We start from the raw sequence: 15,093 nt of genomic DNA on the forward strand, positions 1-15,093 counted from the left end.
AGACAGACAGACACAGTGCCTTCAGGAAGTAGTCTATACAGACAGACAGACACAGTGCCTTCAGGAAGTAGTCAATACAGACAGACAGAGACAGACACAGTGCCTTCAGGAAGTAGTCAATACAGACAGACAGACACCGTGCCTTCAGGAAGTAGTCAATACAGACAGACAGACACAGTGCCTTCAGGAAGTAGTCAATACAGAGACAGACACAGTGCCTTCAGGAAGTAGTCAATACAGACAGACAGACACAGTGCCTTCAGGAAGTAGTCAATACAGACAGACAGACACAGTGCCTTCAGGAAGTAGTCAATACAGACAGACAGACACAGTGCCTTCAGGAAGTAGTCAATAGAGACAGACAGACAGACACCGTGCCTTCAGGAAGTAGTCAATACAGACACAGTGCCTTCAGGAAGTAGTCAATACAGACAGACAGACACAGTGCCTTCAGGAAGTAGTCAATACAGACAGACAGACAGACACAGTGCCTTCAGGAAGTAGTCAATACAGACAGACAGACACAGTGCCTTCAGGAAGTAGTCAATACAGACAGACAGACACAGTGCCTTCAGGAAGTAGTCAATACAGACAGACAGACAGACAGACACAGTGCCTTCAGGAAGTAGTCAATACAGACAGACAGACACAGTGCCTTCAGGAAGTAGTCAATACAGACAGACAGACAGACACAGTGCCTTCAGGAAGTAGTCAATACAGACAGACAGACACAGTGCCTTCAGGAAGTAGTCAATGCAGACAGACAGACAGACACAGTGCCTTCAGGAAGTAGTCAATACAGACAGACAGACACAGTGCCTTCAGGAAGTAGTCAATACAGACAGACAGAGACAGACACAGTGCCTTCAGGAAGTAGTCAATACAGACAGACAGACAGACAGACAGACAGAGACAGACAGACACAGTGCCTTCAGGAAGTAGTCAATACAGACAGACAGACAGAGACAGACACAGTGCCTTCAGGAAGTAGTCAATACAGACAGACAGACAGACACCGTGCCTTCAGGAAGTAGTCAATACAGACAGACAGACACCGTGCCTTCAGGAAGTAGTCAATACAGACAGACAGACACCGTGCCTTCAGGAAGTAGTCAATACAGACAGACAGACACAGTGCCTTCAGGAAGTAGTCAATACAGACAGACACAGTGCCTTCAGGAAGTAGTCAATACAGACAGACAGACACAGTGCCTTCAGGAAGTAGTCAATACAGACAGACAGACAGACACAGTGCCTTCAGGAAGTAGTCAATACAGACAGACAGACAGACACAGTGCCTTCAGGAAGTAGTCAATACAGACAGACAGACACAGTGCCTTCAGGAAGTAGTCAATACAGACACAGACACAGTGCCTTCAGGAAGTAGTCAATACAGACAGACAGACACAGTGCCTTCAGGAAGTAGTCAATACAGACAGACAGACAGACACAGTGCCTTCAGGAAGTAGTCAATACAGACAGACAGACAGACACAGTGCCTTCAGGAAGTAGTCAATACAGACAGACAGACAGACAGACACAGTGCCTTCAGGAAGTAGTCTATACAGACAGACAGACAGAGACACAGTGCCTTCAGGAAGTAGTCAATACAGACAGACAGACACAGTGCCTTCAGGAAGTAGTCAATACAGACACAGACAGACACAGTGCCTTCAGGAAGTAGTCAATACAGACAGACAGACAGACACAGTGCCTTCAGGAAGTAGTCTATACAGACAGACAGACACAGTGCCTTCAGGAAGTAGTCAATACAGACAGACAGAGACAGACAGTGCCTTCAGGAAGTAGTCAATACAGACAGACAGACACAGTGCCTTCAGGAAGTAGTCAATAGAGACAGACACAGTGCCTTCAGGAAGTAGTCAATAGAGACAGACAGACAGACACAGTGCCTTCAGGAAGTAGTCAATACAGACAGACAGACACAGTGCCTTCAGGAAGTAGTCAATACAGACAGACAGACACAGTGCCTTCAGGAAGTAGTCAATACAGACAGACAGACAGACACAGTGCCTTCAGGAAGTAGTCATGCCCCTTGACTTATTCCACATGTTGTTGTGTTACGGCCTGAATTCTAAATGGATTACATTTTTCTCCTTACCCATCTACAGTCAATAATGACAACCCTATCATGGCAAAGTGAAAACATGTTTTTAGACATTTTTTGCAAATGTATTGAAAATGAAATACAGAAATATCTCATTTCCATAAGTATTCACACCCGAGTCAATACCTTGTAGAAGCAACGATTACAGCTCTGAATCTTTCGGGGAAAGAGATTATTGTGGAACATTTCCCCATTATTCTTTTCAGAATTCTTCAAGCACTGTCAAATTGGTTGTTGATCATCGCTAGACAACCATTTTCAGTTTGACATATATTTTCAAGTAGATTTAAGTCAAACCGAAACTCGGCCACTCAGGAACATTACTGTCTTCTTGGCACCAGTGTAGATTTGGCCTTGTGTGTTAGGTTATTGTCCTGCTGAAAGATGAATTCATATCTCAGTGACTGGTGGAAAGCAGACTGAACCAGGTTTTCCTCTAGGATTTTGACTGTGCTTACCTCCATTCCATGTATTTCTTATCCTGAAAAACTCCCCAGTTCTTAACGATTACATACCCATAACATGATGCAGCCACCACTATGTTTGTAAATATGGAGTGGTACTCAGTGATGGATTATCCCCAAAAACACAACGCTTTGTATTCAGTACAAAAAGTGAATTGCTTTGCCACATCTTTTACGGCATTACTTTAGTTCCTTGTTGCAAACAGGATGCATGTTTTGCAATATTTGTATTCTGTACAGGCTTTCTTCTTTTCACTCTGTCATTTAGGTTAGTATTGTGGAGTAACGACAATGTTGTTGATCCATCCTCAGTTTCTCCTATCACAGCCATTAAACACTAACTGTTTTAAAGTTATCATTGACCTCATGGCGACATCCCTGAGCCGTTTCCTTCCTCTCCGGCAACTGAGTTAGTAAGGACGCATGCATCTTTGTTGTGTATTGATACACCATCCAAAGTGTAATAACTTCACCATGCTCAAAGGGTTTTAAGAAACGTTCACTCCTGAATTTATTTAGGCTTGGCATAACAAAGGGGTTGAATCCCTACTGATATTTCAGCTTTTCATTTTAAAAGAATTAGTCAACATTTCGAAAAACATAATTCCCCTTTGAAATTATGGGGTACTCTATGTAGACCAGTGACAAAAAAGGAACATTTCAATACCACACAGAGTAATGCAGAGTAAGTGTCCATTTGAGGTCAATCGCTCTCACACACACACACACCATGACAGAAACCAGGATGAAATTGAATACATTGACCATTATGATTTCTAACATAAAAATAACATTAGGAGAACACATTAGATTGCATCCATTTTAAATTCAGGTTGTAACAAAATGTGAAAAAAGTCTGAAGGCACTATATGTATGCATGCATGTAAACTCAGCAACAAACAAAAAAGTCCTCTCACTGTCAACTGCATTTATTTTCAGCAAACTTAACATGAGTAAATATTTGTATGAACATAACAAGATTCAACAACTGAGACAAACTGAACAAGTTCCACAGACAAGTGACTAACAGAAATTGAATAATGTGTCCCTGAACAAAGGGAGAGTCAAAATCAAAAGGAACAGTGAGTATCTAGTGTGGCCACCAGCTGCATTAAGTACTGCAGTGCATCTCCTCCTCATGGACTGCACCAGATTTGCCAGTTCTTGCTGTGAGATGTTACCCCACTCTTCCACCAAGGCACCTGCAAGTTCCCGGACATTTCTGGGGGGAAATGGTCCAAGCCCTCAACCTCTGATCCAACAGGTCCCAGACGTGCTCAATAAGATTGAGATCCAGGCTCTTCGCTGGCCATGGCAGAACACTGACATTCCTGTCTTGCAGGATATCACGCACAGAACGAGCAGTACGGCTGGTGGCATTGTCATGCTGGAGGGTCATATCAGGATGAGCCTGCAGGAAGGGTACCACATGAGGGAGGAGGATGTCTTCCCTGTAATGCACAGCGTTGAGATTGCCTGCAATGACAACAAGCTGAGTCTGATGATGCTGTGACACACCGCCCCAGACCATGACCGACCCTCCACCTCCAAATCGATCCCGCTCCAGAGTACAGGCCTGTGTAATGCTCATTCCTTCGACGATAAACGCGAATCCGACCATCACCCCTGGTGAGACAAAACTGCGACTCGTCAGTGAAGAGCACTTTTTGCCAGTCCTGTCTGGTCAGGCGACAGTGGGTTTGTTCCCATAGGCGACGTTGTTGCCGGTGATGTCTGGTGAGGATCTGCCTTACAACAGGCCTTCAAGCCCTCAGTCCAGCCTCTCTCAGCCTATTACGGACAGTCTGAGCACTGATGGGGGGAAATGTACATTCCTGGTGTAACTCGGGCAGTTGTTGTTGCCATCCTGTACCTGTCCCGCAGGTGTGATGTTTGAATGTACTGATCCTGTGCAGGTATTGTTACACATGGTCTGCCACTGCGAGGACGATCAGCTATCCGTCCTGTCTCCCTGTAGCGCTGTCTTAGGCGTCTCACAGTACGGACATTGCAATGTATTGCCCTGGCCACATCTGCAGTCCTCATGCCTCCTTGCAGCATGCCTAAGGCACATTCACGCAGATGAGCAGGGACCCTGGGCATCTTTCTTTTGGTGTTTTTGAGAGTCAGTAGAAAGGCCTCTTTAGTGTCCAAAGTTTTCATAACTGTGACCTTAATTGCCTACCGTGTGTAAGCTGTTAGTGTCTTAACGACCGTTCCACAGGTGCACGTTCATTAATTGTTTATGGTTCATTGAACAAACATTTGAAACAGTGTTTAAACCCTTTACAACGATGATCTTTGAAGTTATTTGGATTTTAACTAATTATCTTTGAAAGACAGGGTCCTGAAAAAGGGGACGTTTCTTTTCTTGCTGAGTTTACGTATATATGTAAATGTACAGTTGAAGTCGGAACTTTACATACATCTTAGCCAAATACATTTAAACTCAGTTTTTCACAATTCCTGACATTTAATCCTAGTAAAAATTCCAAGTCATAGGTCAGTTAGGATCACCACTTCATTTTAAGAATGTGAAATGTCAGAACAATAGGAGAGCGAATGATTTATTTCAGCTTTTATTTCTTTCATCACTTTCCCAGTGGTTCAGAAGTTTACATGCACTCAATTAGTATTTGGTAGCATTGCCTTTAAATAGTTTAACTTGGGCCAAATGTTTTGGGTAACCTTCCACAATAAGTTGGGTGAATTTTGGCCCATTCTTCCTGACAGAGCTGGTGTAACTGAGTCAGGTTTGTAGGCCTCCCTGCTCCGACACTTTTTCAGTTCTCCCCGCAAATTTTCTATGGGATTGAGGTCAGGACTTTGATGGCCACTCTAATATCTTGATTTTGTTGTCCTTCAGCCATTTTGCTACAACTTTGGAAGTATGCTTGGGGTCATTGTCCATTTGGAAGACCCATTTGCGACCAAGCTTTCACTTCCTGACGGACGTCTTGAGATGTTGCTTTAATATATTCACCTAATTTTCCTGCTCATGATTTTGTGAAGTGCACCAGTCCCTCCTGCAGCAAAGCACCCCCACAACATGATGCTGCCACCCCCGTGCTTCACAGTTGGGATGGTGTTCTTTGACTTGCAAGCCTCCCCCTTTTTCCTCCAAACATAACAATGGTCATTATGGCCAAACAGTCCTATTTTTGTTTCATCAGACCAGAGGACATTTCTCCAAAAAGTACGATCTTTGTCCCCATGTACAGTTGCAAACCGTAGTCTGGTTTATAATGGTTTTGGAGCAGTGGCTTCTTCCTTGCTAAGCGGCCTTTCAGGTTATGTCGATATAGGACTCGTTTGACTGTGGATAAAGATACTTTTGTACCCGTTTCTACCAGCATCTTCACTAGGTCCTTTGCTGTTGTTCTGGGATTGATTTGCACTTTTCGCACCAAAGTACGTTCATCTCTAGGAGACAGAACGCATCTCCTTCCTGAGCGGGATGATGGCTGCGTGGTCCCATGGTGTTTATACTTGCATACTATAGTTTGTCAGATGAACGTGGTACCTTCAGGCATTTGGAAATTGCTCTCAAGGATGAACCAGACTTGTGGAGGTCTACAATTGTTTTTCTGAGGTCTTGGCTGATTTCTTTTCATTTTTCCCATGATGTTAAGCAAAGAGGCACTGAGTTTGAGGGTAGGCCTTGAAATACATCCACACCTCCAATTGACTCAAATGATTAGCTTATTAGTCAATTAGCTTATCAGAAGCTTCTAACATAACATAACCATGACATAATTTTCTGGAATTTTCCAAGCTGTTTAAAGGCACAGCAAACATAGTGTATGTAAACTTCTGACCCACTGGAATTGTGATACAGTGACTTAAGTGAAAATCTTTATTTAAGCAATTGTTGGAAAAATGACTTGTGTCATGCACAAAGTAGATGTCCTAACCGACTTGCCAAAGCAATAGTTTGTTAACAAGGCATTTGTGGAGTGGTTGAAAAACAAGTTTTAATGACTCCAACCTAAGTGTATATATAATATAAATATCACACACACACACAATGCACACACACACAATGCCTTCAGCTATTTGACCAAGAAGGAGAGTAATGAGTGCTGCATCAGATGCCTGGCCTCCACAATCACCCGACCTCAATTGAGATGGTTTGGGATGAGTTGGACAGCAGAGAAGGAAAAGCAGTCAACAAGTGCTCAGCGTGTGGGATCTCTTTCAAGACTGTTGGGAAAGCATTCCAGGTGAAGCTGGCTGAGAGAATGCCAAGAGCGTGCAAAGCTGTCAAGGTAAAGGGTGGTTATTTGAAAAATCTCAATTTGTTTAACACTTTTTTGGTTACTACATGATTCCATATGTGTTATTTCATAGTTTTGATGTCTTTACTATTATTCACAAATGTAGACAATAGTCCAAATAAAGGAAAACCCTGGAATGAGTAGGTGTGTCAAACTCGACTGGTGCTGTGTGTGTGTGTGTATATTTAAAATAAAATCACAGGCGGGCCACCTATTGGAAAACCCTGTTCTGAAGGGTAATGACATGATGGGATGAAGTGTCTCACGCACACCTCTCTCTTTCACTCACTCACCATTCGCCCATCTTCTCCCTCTCCTACCCATCTCTTTCTCTCTGCCAATCCCACATGGAATGAGTCTTTAAGCAACAGCGTAGTAGATATTGTAGTGAATGAGTCGTTCTGAATAGGAGCGTCTGCTAAATGATGAAAATGTCAAATGTAATATAAGGGAATAACATGTGTCCTCACTGTGTCCAGCCCATTGGCCATGAGAAAAATACCTTCCTAATTTTCATTCTCTGGTCCCTTGAATCATGCCAATAAACTCATGCCCCCTTGACAAATGAGTGGAGCTCCTCTGGCCTGCTCTAAGGTATCTGTAGTGGGGGTTCACTTAATAATGCAGCATCATGGACTCTATATTACAGAGAGTCTCTACAGTAATACAGTGGTTTTACAGAGCTCTAGTGTAGGCTTTGGGCTGCAGGCTCTACAGTAATACAGTGGTTTTACAGAGCTCTAGTGTAGGCTTTGGGCTGCAGGCTCTACAGTAATAGTGGTTTTACAGAGCTCTAGTGTAGGCTTTGGGCTGCAGGCTCTACAGTAATACAGTGGTTTTACAGAGCTCTACAGTAGGCTTTGGGCTGCAGGCTCTACAGTAATAGTGGTTTTACAGAGCTCTAGTGTAGGCTTTGGGCTGCAGGCTCTACATAAAAATAAAAGGTTTCTAAAGAGGTTTTATTTTTTTAATCTCAAGAGAAAAAGCAACCAAGCAAGAAATACCGGTAGGAAAGAACGGGAAAGAAAGAAAAAAGGAAAAGAAAGAAGATTCTCTCTGCAATGGCCGCCTGGCTCACTGCAGCTATCGCAAAATGGAGACGCAGAGAGAGAGCGAGGGAGAGTGAAATGGAGGAGAGAACGAGCGCACAAAGGGAGATCAGCGGGAGCAGAGCAGGAGAGAGGGGAGGGCTGGGGGAGCAAGAGACTCATTAGTTTGTCTCATCTTTCTGCCTCTCGCTCTCACCTTGACCCACATTCACTGTCTGTTGCTATACACACACACATATTTCTCCAGCTGTGGTTATTATACCCTAATGACATAAGAGGCTCCAGAACGTTATCATTTCACTACAGAGAACCCATTACTGTGACAAGCAGAATCCGTGTGTGTGTGTGTGAGAGAGATAAAGACTGGGTTCAAGAGCACTGCATATCCAGGGCTCTCTGCAGCCTGGTCATGAAGTCAGCCTATGAAGTCAGATGTTTGTTTGGCCAAAGGGGTTTGGTTTACCTTGAGATGCTACTGGGGGAAAGTGACATTTCCAGGTTGTCAATATGCTAGTGTGACTGTCCAGAAATAGAACCTAGGGCCCGACTTCTCTTCAACTCAAGACTGCATTATCTCATTGAGCTAAAGCCTAAACATACTAACATTAGTCTTCAGGTCCCTGACAGGCGATGTTCATCATCCATGAGGGTAGTTTACCGGACCACTGCTGATACAATGGTAATGGAGTAATCTGGTCATTTGGGGGTTAGAAGGGGTAGTTTAATCTACTGTGCTACAGGGAAAGCCTTAATCCCACACGAGACTATGAGGTCAGATGACGTGAACAACACACACACACCCTTAATCTGAGTGTGAGCCGGCTTTCTCCGCCAGAAAATCTCAGGAGCATGATATAGGCTAGGCAGACAATGATGTAAAATATGTATGTTAGTGTGTGTGTGTGTGTGTGTGTAACTGTACTTTATTGATCCCCTGAGGGTAGGCCCACATTAAATGTGTCACCAGCAGTAGTAGTGTTGGAGAATAATGTGCTAGAAAAACAAATTCAGCCAAGCATCGACTGGAGGAATATTAGCAGTATCATGTTAGCGTTAGATGCAATGCTACCGTGCTGAAACATACTTGACTGTGTGCTTTCAATGCCTTTAGATACATATATTTCATGTTACACTAGTATAGCCAACTGGGTGTTGAAACAAGTGGCCAACAAGTACACCAGTCTGCTAGGTCTCAGGGAATGATGTTAATCAACCAAGCGCAGGACAGGACAGGAAGGCTTCAGAGCATTTTCAGCCGCACATTCTCTCTCTCCATCTGATGCTACAGGTCAGCTAGCCAACCCGCTAAACATCCGCTAGCCAACCCGCTAAACATCCGCTAGCCAACCCGCTAAACACCCGCTAGCTGATTACACCACAAACTGCTACCCAAACTAGGCCTGCACCACAGCCAACTACACAACAACCAGCTAGCTAACTACACCACAGCTTACTATGCAACACAACCAGATAGCTAACTAATAGCATCAGATTTGTCTAGTGCCAATTAAAGCCAAAGTTGTTATTTCACTGTGAGTGGTCCTGACAGCTTCCCTGTATACATACCATTTGCTTTAGATAGCTTCAAGATGTCCTCATTCTAAAGAGTCGTAGGGCCTATTCTTTCAGCGAACACGCTTGATATTGGTCATTCCCTAAAACTGAAATAATACTTTCTTCACAGACACACCTAAATCTGGATTCAGCTTGAATTCAATAACAATGTCTAAGCTGAGTCTGCTGAAGTCAAGGAAAACACCCTGGAGCTGTATAATGGCAACATGTTACAGTATAATTTATGGTGTAATTGGCCTGATCATAAAATACTAATTCAGTTACAAATCAAAGCTGGTTCATTTGAACAACTCAACTAGCTATTACAAATGAATAACTTACTATAAATACACTAGTCATTACACAGGCCCACACCCCCAAAGTTTTTAGTAAAAAAATATGTATATAATCATTTAGGATTTTAGCTTTGGGTGAAAAAAAGACTAAAATCACAAGGAAATCAGATAAAATTAGTTTAATTTAGAAAATCTGTTCCCAGATTTTAACTCTTGTGTTGTTGTTTGTGTCGCACTGCTTTATCTTGGCCAGGTCGCAGTTGTTAATAAGAACATGTTCTCAACTGGCCTACCTGGTTAAATAAAGGTGTTCTCAACTGGCCTACCTGGTTAAATAAAGGTGTTCTCAACTGGCCTACCTGGTTAAATAAAGGTGTTCTCAACTGGCCTACCTGGTTAAATAAAGGTGTTCCAACTGGGTTAAATAAAGGTGTTCTCAACTGGCCTACCTGGTTAAATAAAGGTGTTCTCAACTGGCCTACCTGGTTAAATAAAGGTGTTCTCAACTAGCCTACCTGGTTAAATAAAGGTGTTCTCAACTAGCCTACCTGGTTAAATAAAGGGGAAATACATTTTTTAAAATTATTCCCACAAATAACAAAAAAGAGACATGTCTCGTGTCTCAATCTAATCAAGATACGAAATTAGTGTTATTTTAAAATACAACCACTTTTGGGGCATAGTTGTGGTCAATTTGCAATGTTCAAATGATTATAATTATGTTCCAGTCCCTCGACCATCCTCTGACAAAAATCGGTCTGTGGATGAATCTAGTTGCCAACCCCTGTTTTAATGTAGACTCTGCCTGACCTACTGCTGCAGAACAGTCTGGTCTGGATTACTGGACTGGGCCCACGGCAGGATGACCGGATATCATTGTTTTCAATGAGAGAGCGACGGTAACTTCCGCCAATTTCCGCTCACGTTCCTTACAGAACAGCCACTCCAGTGTTTCCCCTGCCTTTGAATAGGTATGGAGGGCTCCCCACCTAGCTCTTCCCCTGGTCTAAACAAATTAAATGTTTTGCTCAAGGTCGTACATGTGGCCTAGCCAAATGCCATGATTACACCTGGCACTACCTCTAACGGTCAAACTACCGGAGACCATATAGTTTCTATGGGTGGTGCAGACAAGGACACATTCTACAACAAACTCGAGTTTATGCAAATTAGCAGCTAGTATTTGCAGTAGTAAAGGAATAAAAATATGAAAAACTATTTAATGCTGTTTGAAGAGGTAACGTTGCCTTTTATGACTAGAGTCTCCAGTTAACTTGTGTAAACAGCAGCTTGCTAGTGTTTCATGATTGGTTCACGTTCAGTGAAAACATTATTAGCCTAGAAACCTAGACTATTTTCAGATGTTTTTGGATTGTTAAGCTATTAGGAAAGCCATTTCAGGGAATATCAACTACATGTTCTTCAAAAACCATGATTCTTACACCCCTAAATTACACTACATTTGAGTAATTTAGCACCAGTTTGATCCACATAACCAGGGCTTGACATCAACCTTTTTTTAGCTGAAAATATATGACACAATCTGTGCATTCAACTAGAGTACGTAAAACGACATCATGAGCCGAATCAGTGCTGGTGAAAGTGAGGGCAATTACAAGTCCAACAAATAAGGAAGGCAAGGTGGTAGAGGAGGCAAGGTGCTTTCTGAAGAGATAGACCCTCAGACTGTTGCAGATGGGCAGCATCTGTGCTGTAGAATTATTACTCAAATGTTAGGTTTGTAGACTTGTATCCCAGCCCCCGACTCAACAAAGTCAATAACTAGGCTGCTCAGAGAAGTACTGTATGTATACCCCATTGCATTGAAACGTTTCCCATTTCAAGTTGATTTGCCATATGTAATAGGTTAGTCATACACTGGAAATCTTACCAAGTCACACTACTCAACCAAGAACTGTCAACAACAGCCCTGCCAAGTGAAGATCATATCCTGGCCTGCAGTTTGTGGTGTTTTATGGCTGTGTACTAAATATTGCCAGTCTATGTTGTATGTTCTACGCAAAAGGAGACAAGGAACATTACAATGTGGGACAATAAAGTTGTATTGTATCTCTAGCACCAGTTTACAGTCAGTGTAATTAGTTGGTCGTTGCAGGATGCATAGCCAACAGTAGACTGCTAGTTCAGTCTGCTGGTGGAAAGTCACATGGCTCCACTTGTTGCATAACCACTTTGTTGACAATCAGTGAATGGTCACTAGGACACAAGCTGGCTGTATAGCCTTTTACCGTAAACATCAGACTCTATACAAAAAACAGTGAAGCTGGGTGTAACACAATCTTCAAAGAGTTAGGCTTAATTAAAGTAGCCAGCTAGCTAACTTGGCCAAATATTCTCCAACTCCATATTTCCTAGTTCCTTAATAAAGAAAGATGTGGATTTGAAATGGTATAGGTGAACAGATATCCTCATTAACACATAACTGACTTCTGCCAGAATAATGGATCCCTGGGAGAGAGGTCTGGAGTAGGGAGCATGGAGACCAACAGCGTTGGACTGTAACCAGGGTTGGATTTGGAACCCATCCCCCTCACACACTTCCCCGCTAAATTTCGTTTAGCAGAGAAAGGGGCGGAGTGGGTTAGCAAACTAGCTAGCTGCACTTTACAAAACATAATCTACTAGTCAAAATATTGCAATTTGTCAAGAATCCCAACGTTGAACTTCGATACAATAAGTAACATGTCAAAACAATGGGTGGGAAAACAGGAAACAATGTTGCTAAGGTTACTGGTGAAATTTCTGCAGAATCTCTACGAATGGCGTGATAGATTGGCAAGGATGGATGTCAAATAGCACTGGTGACAGCAACCTGACTAACACTGACGTTACATTGCTCCCAAATACATCATCCGAAACCCCGACACATATGCAATGAATTAGGGTTAGCTAGCAACAATAGCAATGTGTGGCTAGGTCGGGCAGGCGGCACTATAACGTTGCAATAAGAGTCTGCATACAACATTGTGTTGACGCTTTGAATCTGTCCGTCTATCAAGAGCAATAAAATCACGTCACACACATTGTCTTAGTAACGGGAAAACTAAGGGCGAGTGGTGAAAAGTGATTCTGGCAAAACACAGCGGTCAAGTCGCTCGTGCGTCCCTGTAAATCTGACATGTAGAGACATTCCCGCTAATGGCCCTCGACCATGTAGCTAGCTAGCCGAAGAGAGAGCACATCCAGTTCTCTCTCCGCTAGCTTGCGGAGCAGCACCCATCCCCCTCCTCTCTCCCCATCCCTCTCTCGCTCGCTCTGAATCCACCATCTTGATTCTTAGACCCGTCTCCCCTTTCGCACAAGCCAAAAACACAACCAAAATACCAACAAACTCACCTTTACCGGCCATTGACCAATCGATTACAGTCTTCCGAAATAAAATAATCGATATATCTGATAAAAGTGTGTAGATTTTAATATTGTAAATATGTCGTGAGAAGCGGGAACCGCGCCTTGGAGCAGAAAGGAACAATCCTAAACTGCCATCTGGTGGAGCCTTCCTCGCTGTAATGCTGTTCTGGTGGCGCAGCCTCTCACTGCAACCTTACTGCCTCCTGGCGGACACAGACGAGATTACAGCAACGGATGCGCGCCGCGGGGGCGAGGAGAGGGGAGGCACTGCAGGACCCCGCGAAAAGAGGGAAACAGTGGGGGGCGCGCTCAGAGCCACGGGCACGCGTAGAAGGGGAGGGGCGAGTTTAGCTGGCAGTGTTTTGGTCTGTGGTTTGATGCTGAATAGGCCTTAACAGAGGACACATGTAGGAAGGAGGCTATAACATCAAGATTACCCCTCAAAACACAATTTACCAGGCTACAATACACACGTCACAGTGTTTAGTGCAGTATCTTGCCTGAGACCTGAAGACTCATGTTAGCTCCAAGTTGTAATGCCTAGGCATTAGCTCAGTGGGCTAAGATGGTCTTGAAGTGCAAAGATGATCTGGGTTCAGTATCTGGTCTGTCAAAAATCTCTCTCTCTCTCTGCTTTTATTTAGCTTGTCTACATTCGTTGGTCCTGTTGAGGTGAGACTATCTCAATATCTGTGACATACAGGGCCTTCAGAAAGTGTTCACACCCCTTGACTTTCTCCACATTTTGTTGTGTTACAGACAGAATTTAAAATGGATTAAATGTAGATGTTTTTGTCACTGGCCTCCACACAATAAAGTGGAATTGTGTTATTCGAAATGTTTACGAAAATAAAAAAAAGCTGAAATGTCTTGAGTCAAGTGTTCAACCCCTTTGTTATGGCAAGTCTAAATAGGTTAAGGAGTAAACATGTACTTAACAAGTCAAATAATATGTTGCTTGGACTCTGTGATCAATAATAGTGTTTCACATGATTTTTGATAGACTTCCTCATCTCTGTACCCCACCACAGGGGGTTGGTGGCACCTTAATTGGGGAGGAAGGGCTCGTTGTAATGGCTGGAGCAGAATGAGTGAAATATCAAATACATCAAACACATGTTTTCCAAGTGACCTTGGAAAAGAACAAGAAGAGCACCTATTGGTAGATGGGTAAAAATAAAAATAAACCGACATGAAATATCCCTTTGAGCATGGTGAAGTGATTCATTATTTTTATTTAACCTTTATTTAACTAGGCAAGTCATTTAAGAACAAATTCTTATTTACAATGACGGCCTACCAAAAGGCCTCCTGTGGGGACAGGCTGGGATTAAAAATACAAAAACAAATGTAATATAAGTATAGGATAAAACACACATCACGACGAGAGACGACACAACACTACATAAAGAGAGACCTATAAGACAACAACATAGCAAGGCAGCAACACACGACAACACAGTAGCAACACAAAACACGGTACAAACATTACTGGGCACGGACAACAGCACAAAGGGCAAGAAGGTAGAGACAACAATACATCACGCAAAGCAGCCACAACTGTCGTTAAGATTGTCAATGATTGAGTCTTTGAATGAAGAGATTGAGATAAAACTGTCCAGTTTGAGTGTTTGTTGCAGCTGGTTCCAGTCGCTAGCTGCAGCGAACTGAAAAGACGAGCGACTCAGGGATGTGTGTGCTTTGTGTGTGCCAGTCACATTTAACAGAATGTGACTGGCAGACGGGTGTTGTATGTGGAGGATGAGGGCTGCAGTAGATATCTCAGACAGGGGGGAGTGAGGCCTAAGAGGGTTTTATAAATAAGCATCAATCAAATTTCAATCACATTTATTTATGAAGCCCTTTTTTACATCAGCTGATATCTCAAAGTGCTGTACAGAAACCCAGCCTACAACCCCAAACAGCAAGCAATGCAGGTGTAGAAGCACGGTG

The 15,093-nt window shown here is 43.0% G+C and overlaps 1 protein-coding gene across 1 annotated transcript in view; it reads right to left on the reverse strand.

Annotated features, from left to right (window-relative positions):
• Positions 1-13,302, reverse strand: part of LOC115125422 (cohesin subunit SA-1) — a 42,264-nt gene extending 28,962 nt beyond the window's left edge. Inside the window, exon 1 of the mRNA XM_065018867.1 lies at positions 13,126-13,302. The gene's annotated coding sequence lies outside the window, so the exon portion shown is untranslated. The remainder of the gene's footprint in view (positions 1-13,125) is intronic.
• Positions 13,303-15,093: the final 1,791 nt, after the last annotated feature.

The sequence above is a fragment of the Oncorhynchus nerka genome, linkage group LG5, assembly GCF_034236695.1.
Source record: "Oncorhynchus nerka isolate Pitt River linkage group LG5, Oner_Uvic_2.0, whole genome shotgun sequence".
NCBI lineage: Eukaryota > Metazoa > Chordata > Actinopteri > Salmoniformes > Salmonidae > Oncorhynchus > Oncorhynchus nerka.